Below are 13,804 nucleotides of genomic sequence, written 5' to 3' on the forward strand. Positions count from 1 at the left end.
AATAAAATAAATAGAATAATTACAAAATGTATGTCTTAATGCTCATTTGTAGAACTACTTCAATGTATGAACTAATGTTTTCTAAATTTATCTATCAGATCTTTTTTGTTTTATTTTCGTAAATTTTAGGCTCATTGAACACTATTCTAAAATAATTTAAAATAAAATATGTAAATGGATATGGTAATGACTTTATTCACTTTGGCCGATACTTCTTATAGTATTTACTTTGTCTAATACATGTACTTAAGCCTTCACGATTTTTATAAAGCTTCATTAATTTTTGTTTATATTACAATTTTAAAGGTAAATGAACAACAACTTTCAAGTCTAAAAACACAATTTTAATGGCTCCAAGTAGAATTGTAAAGGGTAGCCATCTAATTATCAATTTCACAGCAAAACACATGGCTTTTATATCTTAATGTGTGTACCTATATATAGACTCAATGATTGTGATTGTGAAGATATTGTTGATAACTGAAATAGTGTTATAACATAATGACTTTGTAAGTTCAATTTAATGTCTCTGGTAAAAACAAATCTTTTTTTTGAAGATAATTGGAACAGAAAAGGTCGCATTGTAAAGTATTTTAATTTTATGTGGTTTTTGAAACTTCAGAATATAACTCTTGACTATGATATTCCCAGGCATTGCAGTTATGTCCTTTTGAATTGTTACTATGAACAAGATTAGTACTTAGGCATCTGTCTTTTCTAAGCTACTTAGTCCGAAAAATGCATTAACGTATTAAATATATTTATGTCCTTAATGTCATTAGTAAGGATAAAACCATTACTCACGCTTATCACAGGAGATCTTGTAAACTCTCTTTCTATGTAGGTGTGAAATGTCTAAGGTAACATGATATCATTCTTCTTATTCCTATCTAAAGTTTTTATATCGATTGAAGGACATGCTATTGAAATAGACTGTTTAACAATTGAAAGTATTCATCTGATTTAAATCCGGGAAATAAATCTCAAGATTTCGACGAGTAAATGTATTATACACCAAATGTGTTCATTACTTTCCTTGACTTTGAGATATACGGAAATGTTATTCTCCTGGGGAATTTAATATTCAAAATCAATTGAATATCATTTGCTAAAATAGACAAGTGAAGATTATAATGACGTTTTTAAAATGTTAAGCATCATATTCAGTATCAAATTTTCTTTAAAGAATTATATGACCTAGTATATAAGGATCGCACTTTAAGTGTACACAGTCGTTAAAGTATGATTTGTGTGCAATGATTTCTGAATTATACTACTTTTCTTACTATTAACAAATAAACACATTACCTCAAAATCAAGCATTAGCAGTATATTAACAAAAATAACATTAGTATTTCATGAAAGAAATATAAAACTGAAATAAAAGTATAGTTTAATGAAAGAAATACAACACTATCTTAAGATTCTAGATGGAACTTAATCATTGCTTATTGAGCAAAGACATTAACATGAATGAAAAATAATCATTCGTATTATTACAATCTTGAACTGAGGGTATCATCAGCTTTATCGGACTTATTTTATCACGATTTACAAAATATATTAAGCATATCAACTACATGTATTAAACTTATTAATTCTAGTATGTAGCAGATACACGGTTGCCAAGTTTTTAACAAAAAGATGATAAGCATGCTATTTCTTACCTTCTAAAGTTATCCACCATTCAAATGTCTGTGAATATACAAGGAATGTACAACTGGAATTGAACTTTTTTAAATTCGAACTAATGTTGCTTATAATTATTTCACAATATTGACAAAAACTGTCTAGCACTTACCTTGCAATATATTTTAGTGCACAAATATGCTTGTTTTGGAGCATACGCCGCTTTTCGTGGAATGACATGTACGAGTTACATTGAAAGGTCCGTGATCATAACCGTATGAACCCATCTGCGGATGATTCTAAGAATTCTGTTTTAAATAAACACTACGTTCATGTTTAAATGTTGTGGTCCACTTATGCCCGTGCAAGACATGTAGTCAAACATATTACATTTATTATTAAGGTCATTGGACATACTCAATCAATCAAGCTGAGTATGGAAATTTTTCAGTCCTGCCACTTTGGTTCTTAGAGGTTTCAATTGTACATAGTTTATGCCATTATTGTTTACAGTTGTTGTTGTGAGTGTTTTTCATAGTTGTTTATAACACGTACAAAGAAATACCAATTTGCTTCTAGCCTGTTATTTTGTGGCATCGTCTTGTGCGTTTTCCCCATGTGCCCTGTCCTGTTTGGTGTCCTTAAATAAAAATTAAATAACACCCTTCCTTGTTGAATTTCTTGTTCATATTTGATCCATAGAATTGATAACATTATTCAATTTTATAAAGTTACATTTTTCTCTGGCTCATAAAATGATTAAAAGATCCTTTCCAACTTGTAGAATTTTCATCTTTCATAGAGAAAAAAGCAACGCAGTTCAAGACAGAACAATTTGGAATAAATAAGACTTTTAAAATAAATAAGACTTTATTTGAAGAATAAAACCATTGATGGATACAATAGTGTTTGTCACTTGTAGACTTGGTTTAGGGCCATGCATAGGTCTTTTTCAACAATGGCAAATAATAGTGTAACTTGACCATAGTGTAAAATTCACGAGAGTATATTTTACGTTGCACCTATTTATTCGAATACATGTATAAGCTTAAACAAAGAAGTTTTGCCACCCTCCAGCTCAATAACTTAACTCTTCAGAATGTTATGATTATTATGGCAGTCTTTAAGATACATACATTATGATAGAATGTTTAAAATATTACTTTTTATATCATTATGATTTGACAATGATAATTTAAAAAATGCATTTTTATAACTTTGTTTTATTGATATTATACTTGGCATACGTAACATGGTTGTCGGTTTGTTCCCCAAACTTCATCTTTCAAGGAAAACATTTTGTAAGTGAATATTTTCTAGTCACAATGTTTTTGTTTTTATGCAATATTATATTTTTACTTTATCCGTCATTCATCATTAATTTAATTAAAGTTTCAATTCAACTTTAAGTTTTGTCATTTATTTCCTCCTCAAGTCAAATATAACCATCTGAGCTTATGGAGAGATGGGTTCAGAAATCCTCTTTTTAAGCAATGAAGTGATACGCCATTTAAGTGCACCTTCGCATGATTTGGCTGTTAGCCGAGTTCCGAAAGGACAGTCGTTTTTGAAAGTATAAACACCATCAAATTCTTGACTCCCGGAAATTAGCCAAATGATCACCAAAAACCAAAAACATGTAATAGTGGACAGAGAAATTTAATGTAAACGACGTGAAAAATAAAGTGATGTCTCTATTGTCAATTATATCTAACCTAAAAATTAAACTTTTATTGATGACACAATGAAAACCGCCATATGAACACATTTGCAGACGTTTCATGTTTCTTAACACAAAATTTCACCATTTTCGTGTGTAAATGTAGAATTCTGCTTAAGCCAGTGCTAGAGGGTGTGGACGGTAACACCGTCTATGAACAGGCTCAATCATGCAACATTATCAATTTGTCCTTTCGGGCGTTAAAAATTAGAGATTCTGTTTTATTTATTTTACATCATTCGGTCGAAAAAGGCTAACCCCGACTGTTACAAACTTAAAGCAACACCAAAGGTCAGAACCACCATAACTGTTGGAGCTAAGAGATCCAAAAGACCATTAAGAAGCCTCACGACCATGCAGGGATAAACGGTGGCTGCAATTCTGATGCCTCAACACATAAAGGCAACCCCTTTTGCCACAAAAGGGTAATGTTTCAGTGATAGGGTAATGATTAAATAAGTTAAAATGATTATATGTCGTTAAAAGAATATTGTTTTTATTATTTCTTATTTTTTTTTTCTTTGTTTTTCTTTCTTGTACTTTACTTCAAAATATATATCTGATAAGGTAATGGATTTTTAAACCATGCATTTCTAAGCAATCATGACTGTTCTTTACAACAAAATTATATTCCTTTCACAAGACATCTGAAAAGAATCATTTATATTCTGGAATTCCATAGCAATTAACGACAGGAAATAGATTGTTAACATTTATTTGAGATCTGTTTGATGTTGCGTAACTTTTCATCCGGTAATCGAGTCTTCCTGTCAAATGAAAATAACAATTACATTCAGGCCACTGGCATTAGCTGAACTGAGCAGAAACCATATGAATTTTATATTACTTTAATTAATTTGTCAATAACACCTCTCATTGCGTCTAATTAGAAAGTACTCCATTAGGATGTGTCCCAGAATGTTATATACAAACTATCTAGTTCAAACATGAATTAGTTGCAGAAAATCACATAGTTGTGTTAAAGTCATTTTTTAAAAATATTTTACAAAATCAGCTCGATTTGACAGCGTTGACAGCGACAAATAATATTATTTAAAGAAATAACTTCTAAATAAAGTTAAAAAAACTGCAAAAATCTAACCTTTTAGTGCTCCATCTTGATGCTTAAATTTTCAGTTTATTATGAAAACATCTGATTCAATAATTTCTAAAACATTTAACCAAAAATGTATTATATCCTAAAATCAGATTGCCTCAAGAAAATAACAGAAATTCTACCGCTGTACTTGTATCTCAAAATCGCTCTTCAAAAACATTAAATAGTCGGAAGAAATCAAATTTAAATGTCACTTTGAAACGTTCATGTTTTCCTTCGACTACAAACCTCGGGATAAACATTCTTGAAGTATATGTACTCTAGTATCCTTTTATCCGGGCTATTGCTTGTACCATTTGATCAACTTTATTGAGTTATAAGGCCACCGGCCCATACACAATTAAAGATTTATAATACAAAATATACATCTGTGGATGCTACAAATCAGACATGATTACGACATAATAGAAATATGTAAAACAAAATGTTAACAATTATCATAGAAATAGAATCAGTACTAATTATCTAAGTATAGACAAAAATAATCGTGTTCTTTAAGCGCTACATTTATCAACGAAAAAGTATAAATACTAATTAAACATAGACAATAATTGATCACGTTCTCTGAGCGCTATATAAAGACAAGTTGCTAATTCCTTAATTGTATCAATATCTTCAGTTGACATCAGATTATAATATTTTATATATGAAGGTATTTCCAGAAAAAAAAATCAATGATGTACGTGTGTCTTATATTAGTGTAAAGTGGACAAATAAGTACAAAATGGTACTCATTTTGTTGTACACATTCACAAAATGGGCAATATCTATAATCACGTTCAATACAACTATATCGCCCAGTTTCTATCGATAAACAATGAGATGAAGATGGAAAATGATATAAGATGTCAGTATTGGGTTTCGTGATCCATGATACATGAGCATGTTTATTTGTTTACTATTTACATCTGCTACAGCATTAGTAAAGCATCAGATTATGGAGAGAAATAGACAAGTTTTGTTGTTGTTTTTCTTCTTTTATTTGCAAATTATCATCTACAGGCATGCCGCTTATACAAGCGACTCTTCTTTACTACCGGCTGGTTGGAGGTTGTTCATGTTGAAGATCAAACGCAAAAAAGATATATCGAAAACTAATGATTATTTCTTTTGAAAAATATGAACTGTTATCAAATTGTAAAAGTTATGCGGCTTGGTCATTATTGTACGGATTTTAAAATAGACTCCCGTTAAAATATTAACATCTTATAGTTTATCTTAAATCAAAGCAGTGAAGTGCTTTATGTGCTATAAACTCTTCTTTACAAATATAGGATCTGTTTATTTGTGATTTAGTCATAACTTCACATGCCATGGCATTATGGCGACTTGAGAAAAATATAGACATGAAAAAAGCAATTTTCTGCGCTGTTATTGCATAACTTCAAACAAAATGATCTAAAATGATAACTCAGAAGTTACAATGGGGGCCATTCATAAATAAAGTGTTCATACTAAAAATAGGAACTTAATGAGGTCTCGATTATCTGTGTTTCTTTTCAGGTGAAGGTGAACATTTGCTTTAACATTCTAAAGCTAGATTACTTGAATAAAACATATATTAATTTATACTGTGTATATCCAGGAACTGGGGAATAGGCAAATTACGCAAACTTGTACAAAATTTACTCAGATTTTTGCTATACTAAGGCCAAAACGAGCACCACTGAAAGTAGAGGAACCAATAATTTTGTTGTGCATACAATTGAAAAAAGTGAATTAGCGCATACAGTTAATGAAACATTATACAATTATTGACTAGTGTGCCATTGAATATGATGTGATATTCACCTACAGATGACATATTGACCGAGGCGATATGAAAACAAATTTATATATGAATAGGCTATAAGAATTAGAAACATGAAAACAAGTACAACCTTATACAATCATGTTTAACCTTTGCCTGTTTCGTTGAAGAGCGGGGAAAAAGACGCACGTGTAAGGCGTTCGACAATTACGCGAACGCTGCGCATACAAAATTTAATTCCAGTTTATACTCATCATAACTTATACCTATAATAGTAAAGTAATGATATTTTAATCGAGATATACCATAAAAAATTCTGGAAACAAAGTGACCCCTCGGAAGCATTAATCACAACAAAATTAGATAAGAATTGCAGACTCGGTTTGATTGAGTCTGTACATGAGAGATAATGAATAAAACTTTGTTTAATAAGCACGCGTAATTATTTAACAGTCTACAGTCTACGCGTAATTAACAGTCTACGATATATGGTCATTGAATCTGAGTCAAAATCTATATTAAGACTGGGAATATCCAATTCAGCCAGTGAATATAATACTTCTTGCGGTTAATATGATTCTATAAAAAGCTCTGTTGACTACTGTTTGGACCAATGAGATTGCAGCTATATTTAGATCATATAATAATATTTTATTAAACCTCTTCAACATATTTCCATGAAATTGTTTATTTTTGAGAATGACTAATGGGCCCAGCGTTTCTGCTTCGTCTATATCTTTAAATACAACGTATTGATTACACTATTATATTTTATATTCGGTGTATCTGAGGCACTTGCCGATTTGCTCGTGTCATATTACACTTGCGTTATCAGATAAAATGCGACTGAGAGAATTAGTGCGAGGTAAGGCCGAATTCGTGAATCATGTACCAAAGCAATACTAGTAACCACATTAAAAGAACCTTATCATATTTTATCTTTTTCTTCTTAGTATTATATGACACTAGTAGTTTGGCAAATGTCTAAGTAATCCCGAGTAGTTTAAAATGCGTTTTATACCTACTTATATCGACGAAACACAAAAAATCTGCCATTCTCGCGAACGATCTTAAAATGCCAATGTATTCTTTGAAATATTTGTAATGCTGGTTAAAGTTTAATACCTTAGTAGCAGTAAGCGTTTGCTTATGGCTATTAATTTGCTTTACGGTAAAATGGTCCGTATACTTAGCCTATTACTTGCTTTGGTCATAGCATTGCACAGATTAGGCGTTAAGTGTTCGTCAATTGCAGATTTCTGCGTTACTGGATGTACACGGTGATTAAACTAAGTCTTAAAATGGTTTTATATTATTAGTGAGTGTAATTGGTGTAATAATTTTATTCTCAGATGTTCCGTGCAGTCTGATCGTGTGTTTTTTTATATCGATAGCTCAATTTTCGTACGATAATGATAAATGATAAAAATGGCAATGAGATATGTTATCCGCAATCATTTATCAAAAACGAAAAAGGTTGTGAAAGTTGAACAAATATTAACGCGTATTGATAAGAGTTGTTTATTTATGGTCATTAAGTTTCCTGCAATAAATGTTTTTTGAAAGAACAAAACACATTATTTACACATTTATATAGGAACGTTAATAAAAAACAACATTATTTATCATTCGGAACTGCCTCAGCTATTATCTATAATACCCTCGGAAACAATACGGATTGAAAGTAGTTCTACCACGTGGTTTCAGATGTAAACAGAAACAGAGATAATGTTAAACGAATGTATATATTTGACACCTAATGTCTGTTCTGACACTCTTTTGCTTGAAAATATGTCTGACAACAATTTGTTATTTAAATATGCCCACTGATATTCAATTTTAAACAAATTCGACTAAATTTCAACAGGTTGGTTTTTTGTACTTTCGGTTTCTACAACCATCAGGGCTGGGAATCAAAACTGCGTCGTATCTACAAAATGTAAACAAACGCCGCCATCTTGGAGCGAAAAATGTATGTTTTTGTTTATAACTCTTTTTGTTGGAAATGACTGAAAACAAGAAGTATGTATTAACACGCTACACTATTTTCCGCTTCGTTCGGTATATGTTGCTTGCACAACTATTTTGTAAAACAAAAGTTATAGCGAACTTGCAACTCGAAGCGAGGCAGAATTTTTATGAAAATGTGTGGATACGACGCAGTTCATATTGCTTTATCTATCGTTTTTCCTTAAAATCAATTATATACTCGTTTTCAGAGTTCACCATAAACGTCAAAACATAATTTTGCATCATTTACTAAACTTTCATTTAAAAGAGATGTTTATTTTCCAAGAAAATAATGATTTTACGAAATGATACGACGCAGTTGAAAATAAAATATGATACGACGCAGTTGTATTTTCATTGCAGGCTGAATATTGGTTAAACTATTTAAATTATGTGCTAGGTATGCCAATAACGTCCTACAACATTTCTTGTTTACAACTTAGGTCACTCATTGGTTTCATAAAAATGGAAATGTAATACAATTCTATTAAGGCTGCATTTTTCGGTCGCATTTTAGTACTAATCATAAGCATCTACAAATTCCGAAAAGCTGTATCAAATGCAATATACATTGAAACACGTGATCGCACACCCATATGACAACGTGTTCTACTGTTGCCTTAGCATGCTAATAAACTTGTTCACGTGAGTTCGAAATGGGAGTGATTACTATTTTTGATACAAAAGTCAATATTCCAGTGTAACCTCCACTGGACCCTGTATTAATCAGGAATTACTTTTTTCTTAAAAAAAAGAGAAAAAATTACAAATTTTGAAAATGTCTCTCGCTATCGGGAATGCGCAAATTGCATGCCAACCGTTGTTACTTGTAATGAGCAATAATTTCCGTCAATTCCGTTATTACTTTTGTCTTTTACGTGCCAATTTTATTGTATTCATTTTCTTAATAATCGACGAGGACAGATGAGCTTTATTATTTGAAACTGAACATTAGATTTTTAAAATAATATTATAAATGGTTAAGCTACAATATATTTTTGCAAGTAGGTTATGCGTTCCGTTTAGTCATTTTATGTTCAGCGCCGCGGAACTTTACCCCTGCGTTTCCTTATCGCCGATGAGGAAATGTCTACGGAATGTATTTTCTATACTTGCACTTGAGTATCATTCTTCTCCATCAAAAAACTTTTCAAAATCGAGTTACATATGAAACAACTACAAATTATTTTGTAAAAAAGGTGTCCGTTTTGCAAAGGTATTTTACGCTATGCACCGATAAATTTGATACAGATATAGGCAGACATGATCTTTCAACAGTATTGAAGAATTATTAAGTTTTCACAATATTGAACAGAAAATGTCAGATTATCGTATCAAATTTTCAACAGACTAGAGACATGACATCTTAACATACCTTCATACATGTACTCAAGTGTGATTTTTATTTGATAATGAATTGCCTGAAAACTTAAACAAAAGTTTTCAGAAAATGACTTCACAGAGGATTACCCCCTGTTTACATTGCATTGAAAATTTCTCTGCTATTAATAACGAAATAAGAAATTTAAATTTTATTCTCTTTATAATTATTTCAAATATTTATAATCTTAAAACTTCACGTCAGAAGTTAATAAAAAAGCTGCTTATTTGTACAGCTGATGTTAACAAATTTTGTTGAAAAAACAAATCAGACAGGTGTGTCCGACCGAGGCCGAGCTGTTTATGTTTACTGAATTCAAATCACTTGAACTGAACTGCTATGAATTCGAAAACCACCAGGGACTTTTTATTCTTTTGTGTGGAAAACCTATCAAGCTAGTTTCAAAATGTCGACGGTTCTCTGCAGGTACAACATTTTGCCTGAAATAGTGCACAGAGGCGCACCTGAGGTCTTCGCCCCTAGTAAAGCTAATTGTGTAGAGTGAAAGTTTGAAAAGAAACCACAAAAAAGCAGTCAATACCCAGAACATGCAGAACCACAGTTAACTTAGAGCGTAGCTAGCCAAAATGAATTTAAGTTAATAGATTTCTACATTTTTTTGCGAAAAAAATTAGGGATAATATTGAACATACAGGAAAATATAAGAAATTATTTCAGATATTATGATCAATAAGGTAACATGTTCATGTTTAACTGAAAAGTAGCTTCCGCAATGTAAACTTTCAAATTAAATGTTATATTGGACATGACACATTGTATTCTAAATAATCAACAGAACATTGCTTTACACCGCAAATGATCTGGGTTTTTATCTAGCGCAAGTGATTATTCCATAAAATAGAAATATATTGCCAAAATTATCCCTGTTGAAAAGACTGCCAAAAATACAACTGCGTCGTATCATATTTTATTTTCAACTGCGTCGTATCATTTCGTAAAAATCATTATTTTCTTAGAAAATAAACATCTCTTTTTAATAAAATTTTAGTAAATGATGCAAAATTATATTTCGAAGTTTATGGTGAACTCTGAAACAAATATATAATTGATTTGAAGGAAAAAACGATAGATAAAGCAATATGAACTGCGTCGTATCCACACATTTTCATAAAAATTCTGCCTCGCTTCGAGTTGCAAGTTCGCTATAACTTTTGTTTTACAAAATAGTTGTGCAAGCAACATATACCGAACGAAGCGGAAAATAGTGTAGCGTGTTAATACATACTTCTTGTTTTCAGTCATTTCCAACAAAAAATGTTATAAACAAAAACATACGTTTTTCGTTCCAAGATGGCGGCGTTTGTTTACATTTTGTAGGATACGACGCAGTTTTGATTCCCAGCCCTGACCATAATAATAAATAAATAAATAATGTATTGTTTGCTTTTGTACCTATGAATTCACTTATTTTAGGTGGACTTTTACTACATTTATTGGAAATGAACTTGTCAACAACTCCCAGCATTAAATTACTATTTGTTTACATGTTTAGTTTCTTAGCGTAGGTTAGACCGAAATACCGCATCCATTCTGTGTATTCATACTATTGTGTTCGGGGTCCATATCCGAAGGAAATCTGACGGAAAGGGCCGAGTAGTTGCGATTGCATTATTTATTTCTATAAACACGAAATTGTATCAAATGTCACGAAGTGCACTGTAATTGTGTGATGTTAAACTTAACGTAGTCGATTGGCATTGATATCTGTCCTAACTTTTGAGATTGAAAAATATCGAATATAAATAAAGACTTAATAATAAATATTTCATAACACGTAAGAACTAGGTAAAACAATATGTTTTATCTGAATCCGAATAATATTTTAGATAAGAATACTGTTGTAAATTATATTGTATTTCAGGAATTTTTTACTCCCTCTATAATATTTTTTTATGAAAAGCTGCGAAAGAATATTCTATCTGACGTTATAGTCGATTACCAAATTTGTATCAAATAGGTTAAAGATGTATGCCAAATTCTGTCAAACAAATATTCTGTAGCCAAATTCTAAATGCAATATTTGCATTCTTGCCAATATGTTGTCATAATTATAAGACAAAATTAACATATTTCAGTTTTAATCATAGTAACTTTACATCTTGGCACGAAATGTTTTGGTTTGACATGGCATTTGTGCTGCGGTCCTTCACTCAAATTTTAAATATAATTTTTGTAGACTTCCCTCAGTAGCGCGAATGAGGATATGAAAACAAATTTGAAAATAATTAAAATATATTAACCAACATTGAAAGATTGTGTTGAATTTTTCTTTTAATCTATATTATTAAACATTATCACATTTAAATGTCGAGTTCTGCATCAGCAAGTGCAATGGGCATTTCGGAAAGTATTTCGTTACTTTTTCGTATATGCTACTACGGTATGTCATACCACAATGGTATGCATTTTACCACAGTAGACGAGGACAGAGACAATGATTACAAAACTGCGCCGTTTAATGCCAGGGTGCTTGGTGGTATAAAGCTTGTGGCATTGTGAACATAAACGGAAGGGAATGTTTACCCCCTTTGTCACTGGATTGGAGTTATTTATGAACCGTTTAGTAGAAAATCTCTGAAAGAAACCATATGATGTTCCGGAGAGTTATTACAAATGATTTAAAACTTGAAAATTGTGACAGTTTTTCTTTGGAATACAGCGTTTATTATGCAATATTGTTTTCAATCAATTCGTTCATTTAATGTTGTGTACCTGCCTAAAATAGATAATTTATATCCCTATATTAGTGTTCATAATTGTATTTGCAATCAATAATTATTTCTGAGAATAATACAAATATATAAGCAGAATTTAAAGGATTGTTCTGGCAAGTGGCTGCTTATTTGACTTTACGTGCATATTGCCCATTACGTTTTTAAATAAATATTTTTATCATTATGCCCATCAAGAGCAATCTGATTAAAATCAGCTCCTAAATATGTTACGCATAAGGATCTGAATCAACCCATAGGTAATCACCTTCTTGTGGTATTTCAAGCAACCAGCAACCAATCATTGGCGAGTTTTCATTATTTTGAAAGCGATGCGGATTCTAATAATTACTCTTGAGAAACCAATACTGAGTAGGTGATTTCTACAATTTCGAGATCAAACATGGCGTTGTTCATATTATCGACAGGTTAATTGTCAAAACAATGTTGCCCATAAAATATTGACTCTATTATTTCGTTAATTTGATAAAAATTACTTCAACAAAAATCAATCAAAACTTTGTTTAACTACCACGGATAACGATATTTGGATACTTCTTCTAATGCCTATCTGTAAAAAACGGTTTGATTGCATGGCTAAAATATTTTTCTCGGGACATCCGATTAATAAAGAAAGCGAAACATATGTGTGATTCAGTTGTCAACATATTTACATGGAATATATCAGTAGATATGACTTTAGTCACATTGAAGCAAGTGTAATTTAATGGTAAAAAAGATCAACATACGTACATTATCGGTATTTGATAAAAAAGAGGATGGGAGTCTTTTTGCCGGCCGAAGGCCTGTCTCTTTTTAGTTTGACATCCTGTAAAATTTACATGGAAGAACTAAATATAAGAAGGTATGCCATTGGTCATTTTTAAATTACAAAATGAAATGTTGGAATCGCATTGGCCATTCTAAAATATAATGTAAAGAATAGTTCTAAACTAAAATGTAAAGGATAGTTCTTGCCGTTATGAAATATAATGTAAAGGATAGTTCTAAAATAAAATGTACATGATAGTTTTAAATTAATCAGCTCTTTAAGTTCTGCTTAACAATTATACTTCTTGCATTCAGACTTCAATACATTTTCTATTGAACATTTTATTTTACGTAAGAACATACTGAGTTTATTTAACACAAAATCAAAATTTGAAATGTGTCCAAAATAATGAGAATAAAATCAGTACGTATTAGGTATCCTCAGTTAATGATGTCCAATCAGTGTCTGATATATGATTTTTGATGTGTTAAATTGATATGATGTTTATAATTGTTATATATTTCTGCATATTAATCAAGTATTTATAAAAAAAATAATTGCCTTACCAACTGCGTAGATGTTGGTGTTAGACATTGAGTTCACTTACCGAAACACGACATATTTGTGTAGAAACACATACATCTTACGTTGTTCTACTTTTCAAAAATAAAAACCCTATAAGAAATTATCATT

The sequence above is a fragment of the Ruditapes philippinarum genome, unplaced genomic scaffold (assembly GCF_026571515.1).
Source record: "Ruditapes philippinarum isolate M1 unplaced genomic scaffold, ASM2657151v2 ctg572_1_1_1_1, whole genome shotgun sequence".
NCBI lineage: Eukaryota > Metazoa > Mollusca > Bivalvia > Venerida > Veneridae > Ruditapes > Ruditapes philippinarum.